This window comes from Rhododendron vialii, chromosome 2a (assembly GCF_030253575.1).
Source record: "Rhododendron vialii isolate Sample 1 chromosome 2a, ASM3025357v1".
In the NCBI taxonomy this organism is placed as follows: Eukaryota; Viridiplantae; Streptophyta; class Magnoliopsida; order Ericales; family Ericaceae; genus Rhododendron; species Rhododendron vialii.
In genome coordinates this window covers 36,769,858-36,775,857 of record NC_080558.1, presented here as the reverse complement: position 1 = coordinate 36,775,857, position 6,000 = coordinate 36,769,858, and positions in this window count along the sequence as shown.

Sequence of the window (6,000 nt, the reverse complement as noted above, 5' to 3'; positions counted from 1 at the left end):
ACTTCATTCACGTTCTCGTCATCTCCCATTTGACTACCTACATTAAAAACATTGACCTCCATCTTCATGTTACCGAAGGTCATATTGAGAAGTCCATTTCGACAGTTGATAACTGCATCCGCCGTGGCTAAGAAGGGTCTTCTAAGAATCACTGGAGTAGAAGCAGCAGAAAAGTCAGTCGGATTTGTATCGAGAATCACAAAATCCACCAGATAGACAAACTGATCAATTTGGACTAGAACATCTTCCACTACTCCCCTTGGTATACGAACGCTTCGATCGGCCAATTGTAGTGTGACACGAGTAGGCTTCATCTCCCCTAAACCAAGCTCTTGATAAACAGAGTACGGAAGTAGATTAACGCTAGCACCAAGATCAAGTAAGGCTTGTTCGATACGCTTTCCTCCAATTGTGATAGCAATAGTAGGGCTCCCGGGATCCTTGTACTTTGGAGCGATATTCGTTTGAATAATAGAACTCACTTGCTCAGTAAGGAATATCTTCTTTTGAACATTAAGCTTGCGCTTCCGAGTGCATAGATCTTTAAGAAACTTGGCATATGACGGAATCTGCTTAATTGCATCCATAAGAGGAATGTTAATCTTCACTTGATTGAATAACTCATGCAACTCCGCATTGTAATTTGATTTCGCCAAAGCCTTCAAACGATTACGGAACGGAGCCGGTGTTGGAATAACTTGAGGGTCCAATACACTTTCCTTTGCTTTGCCTTTATCCTTTTCTTCTTCTTCAAGAGTCTCATTGCTTGCTTCCTTGGGAGATTCCCCAAGGATTGGAATTGAACGTTCGATAGGAGAAGGTAACAAGGTAGGTTCCGGAGGCATCACTACTTGGTTATCCACCGTCTTGCCACTTCGAAGAGAAATAATAGCCTTTGCTTGCTCGGGGAAAGTCACCGAAGAGCTAGCAAAGTGAAGACCTTGAGAAGTCGGATTAGAATTCGGTTGCGGATTAGGTTGAGGTTGAGTAGGAAATTTCCCTTTCTCTTGTTGTAACAAACCCACCGTAGTTGTCAACTTGCCCAACTGATTTCTAATGTCATTCATCATCTGAGTTTGTTGCTCATTAATAGCAGTTTAACCTTGCAAGAGAGCACTGAATTGATCTTCCCAAGAACGCTTTGGTGGTTGTTGGTGGAACTGAGCAGGTTGTTGTTGAAATTGGTTTGCATGTGGAAATGGAGCAGAAGGAGCAAAACCAGGCGGACCTTGAGCTTGAGGGAAACGGAAAGCATTCTAAGGTTGCTTCCAAGGCATTTGAGGAGCTTGCGGTGGAGCTTGAGAAGAACCCCCCTCAACAAGTTGACTCCAACGGAAAGCCAGATGTTGCCTTGTCCCCGGATTATACGATTGAGAATAAGGGTCAAAACGTTGCACGACATGTACTTCTTCTGGAGCAATTCCATTAATCACATTCTTAAGAGCAGGAATATTGGGGCACGCTTCGATAGAATGGCCCACAATCTCACAAATAACACAAACTTCCTCCACTTGACGCACTGCTTTCACTTCTTGAGATTGAGCACTCTTTAATTCCAACTTGTCAAGTTTTTGGGCTATTTCTTCCAATCGGGTTTCAAAAGTTGTATGCTCTGCAATAGAGAATTTCCCTGAACCTGAAGGACCTTGATTGAACATCGCTCTATCTCCTGGATCTGCAAATTGCCAAGACTGGATCTTCTCAGCTAGTGACTCATAGTAATCCCAAGCATCCTCCGGTGTCTTTCCCATAAAATCATCTCCACCCATAGTATCCAAAAGCTGTTTACTCTCTTGAGAACACCCTGTGTAGAAATAGTTAACTCTGAGATACAACGGAAGGTTGTGATGAGGAACCGACATAAGCAAGTCCTTGTAACGCTCCCAATACTTGTGGTAAGTCTCTCCATCCCTTTCCTTGAAACATTGAATCTGATCGATAAGTAACTTTGTCCTACTGGCGGGAAAGAACTTAGTAGTGAAAGCATATCCTGAACTTCTCCCCAGTTGCGCAAAGATTGAGGCTTCAAAGAATTGAACCATTGTTTCACCTTATCTTTGAGAGTGAATGGGAACAACTTCAGGCGGGCTTGATCAAGTTGCCCTGGAACTGTAACAAAAGAGTGTAGAATATTCTCGAACTCCCGGATATGCAAATAAGGATCCTTCAATTCTCGCCCCCGAAACTCTGAAATTATCCGAAGATACTCAGCCTTGAATTCAAATGTATTCCCAGTGGTTGGAGTCGGAATAACGATAGGAGATACTTGAGGAGCTCTTTCTGGATTCAGATAATCACGTAGAGTACGAACTGGAACTTCTTCGGCCATTAAGCCTTTGCGATTGCAATTTAATTTGCGAGGCGGAGAGTGGGCAGGATACGCCCTGGCAATGCTACGGATTCTTGGCGGCGAAGAAGAACGGTGAATCCGATTGGAAATTGGGCTTCGGTAAACACGCATACACAGGCAAAAATACTAACTAACTACCAACAAACTACCTTACAGAAGGGGCCATCCCGCCACCTCAACTCAGTAAACAGAATATGCGAGGGGTTATGCCACCACGTCGGCTAAGCAATGCAATCAAATTTAAGCTAACCAACTAAATTAATTACGCTAAACTAACTAAGAAACAAATTCGATATTTAGCCTGGCTTCGTTACACCTCAAGTTTAGATGAACTAGGTTAGAGGTATCCACCAAACGAAATACGAACTACTAACACATGAACTACTAAACTACTACTACTAGACGAAAGCGGGATACTTACAGTGGTTTGTCGAACCTCCAAGAAAGCCATAATAAGAAATCCCCGGCAACGGCACCAAAAATGCTTCGTTTTCCAAGATAATGTGGAATAATACCCCAAGCGTAGGGCTTAACGCGTCGGTTGAAGCATAATAAACCGGAAATCCGGGATCGTACCCAAGGGAATAATTATATGACTTGGTCGGATTTGTAGATGCAAGTAAGGGCTTTCAGCTTTTAGACAGCCAACTTTGTTTTACTTTAAACGGTGGAAATAAAAGGCTAAATTAAAAAAAATGAATTAACTAGAGAAAAGATAGGCTAGGTCTAGGAATTATTAACACCCAAGACCCGAGCTAAATCACACTCTTCACCCAATTACACAATTTAAGATACTTGATTATAGTTCTCAAATCGGCAGATAAAATGATTTGAGAACCAAGCTAGCTCTAGAATTCATTTGGCAAATACCTCGAGCGACAGAGCTCTAAGCATCATGTGTGGTGGGTAGGCGATGCTCCCACCTACACATGATCAAAGAGGTTAACACCTCGGTAATTTGTCAAACAAACCCGAACCCCACATCAATTTTCAAATCAAAGTTTAAAGCTTTATTGGGTGCAAAATGCAATTTTCGCCCGAGCCATGAGATGCTAATCATCCCATGACCTAACCCTTGAAACTAGTCACCCATATCTAGAGAGATAGGAACAAGCAAAAATCTAGCTAACATAATGAAATAACAAGACTTGAAATAAACTAGAGATTAAGATAGATCGGGAGAAAATAAACAACTTTAATTAAAGCGACAATATCAAAAACTAACAACTAAAGGCAGAAATTGAAATATTTAAAACTGAAAATGAAGAACACACAAGAACAATTTGAATTGCAATGAAATCTAATCCTAGATCTAGAAAATTGTACTATTGAATCTATCCTACTTGTTTGTACAAAATGATGTCAAAAGCTTTTATACTCCGGGGATCCGCGCCTGGAATATTCCCAAGATGCTCTGAAAATCCACCTCTAAGCCCCTCGGCATCGATGGCAACGGCCTTAGAGTGCTCTACTATGGGGCTCGGCATCGATGTAACACAATACATCCCATCGATGCCAAGATGGTTAAGGGATTGGACCACTAAGGGGCTCGGCATCGATGGACTATAAAACTTGACATCGATGCCGAGCTCAATAGCTCGATGCTTGGCCGTCATCCTCTGCCTTGCTGCCTGCCTCTTGCTCGGGCAAATCGGCTTCTGCTCGGGCAATTCAGCTTCTGCTCGGGCAAATCTACTTCTGCTCGGGCAAATCAGCTTCTGCTCGGGCAATGACATGCCTTACGCCTCGAAAACCCCCCTGTTTGGCGATTCACCTATAAAATAGAACTAGAACACTCTACAAGCAAACAACGTTAACAATAACTAATTAGTAATTAAATTAAACTAAAACTAAACACTAGCGCACCCTCCATTACATTCTCGGGTGCTTATCACCTAGTTTCAATCAAGAACAATCAAATCATACCCAGTCCTTTTTGAGTGAAAACCGAGGGTTGCTGGAGTGAAAGCAAGGATCCCTGAAGGTTGGAAAGTGCTCTGAGGTGGCTGTCGGTGGTCAGCAAGTGCTCTAAAAGAACTGTTGGCAGTTGTCCGGTGGTGTACGAGGTTTTCCGGTAGTAGGCGATGGCTAGATGAGAGTGCAGGGTTAACTTACTTCGAACGTTAAGATTGAAACATAGAAAGAAAGCCAACGAGTTGTACGGTGTCGGAAAAAAAAAAGATCGTCGGAGGACGTATAGCGTCAAACGCGAGTTGTACGGCGTCGGAAATCCATGAGGATCAATGGGTGCAAGCGAATAGAGTGATCGATGTTGATTGATGAAAGCCGACCAGTCAATGACGATGAACGAGGATGAACGGAACAGTCCCTAGGTTTATCGTCTTGCTCTGATACCATGTACACTTGTAAGGAAGAGAGAGACGTGGATTGGGAACCCAAATAATTAGGGTTATTTTTCTCATTACGTTAGAGTTACACTAGATTAAGAGAATAATTACACTGAGACCCTTAACTCCTAATCTAATTACACAAGGGTTCAATTACACGCTAATTACATATACGCTCATAACTTAACAAAGTTAGATGCAGTTTTTTGGTAAGTGCCTTGATGTTTTGATGATTGCTTTTCAAGTGTTCATCCATAAAATTGTCGCAAAGTCATTCTTATTTCAACATTTTAGTTGGGTTCAAATCATTTGCTTGCTATTTATAGGATAAGTAAGAGGTTCACAACAAACAAATGAGTTTTCGTTTGTATTCAATCCAAATTATAACTAGGGTAAAAATCACTTACACCCCTCATCTATCGCTCTTTATTACTTATAAGTTATACCCCCTCATCTATCCAAAAACAGGGAAAGGGGTAACTCTGTTAATGATAATAATAATATTACATATTTACTATCAAACTTCATCACAACTCCACCTAAAACTAAAACTACTTTATTAACAGTTCAAGTTAGAATACTACATCTGTAAAGGAAGAGTTAGATCACTAATACCACTACGCCGGATTTTGGCTGGAAATTAAATTTCATCCAGAATCACTGGTTCCTATTCTGCATTCCAACCTTTTCCATTGTCCTATATGCCCTTAAAAGACTAAATTTCTCTTCCCTAAACCTCACATCATAGACCGCTTTTGCACTGAGTTTACTGCACTTTTGCCCGAAGATATTCTCAGAATTTCAAAGCCATGAGGGATTGGCATCGAAGTAAAATGGACTTGAAATATATTAACATGATACATAAATTCAATGAAAACCATGGTTCACATGCAGTACGGATGGGGAAAAAAAAATCAGTAACAATAGCTCGACATTAACAGCCCCTTTGGCTGCCCAGGTGAGAAAGGGGAAGAAAGGGGAGTGGTCTCCCTTAGTAGTGAGAGAAGAAAAGAAAGGGGTGTGGTTTCTCACCAATCCATCCAAACACACGTGAGAAATCAAACTCTCACTCCCATCTCCGGCGACTGGTCTCTTTTCCCGCGACTCTCTGGCGACTTTGAACTCTCCTCTCTCTTCCCCGGCAACTTGAAACTCTCTTCCCTCTTCTCTGGCGACCGCACAGCCACTGGTCCGACAACGAAAAGACGCCGGCGTAGCCGGCACGCGCTGCCGGAAGTTGAGCAAGTGAGATTTACCCTCACTCACGCTCCCTAGTCGCCTGTCTCTTCTCTTTTCTCACGG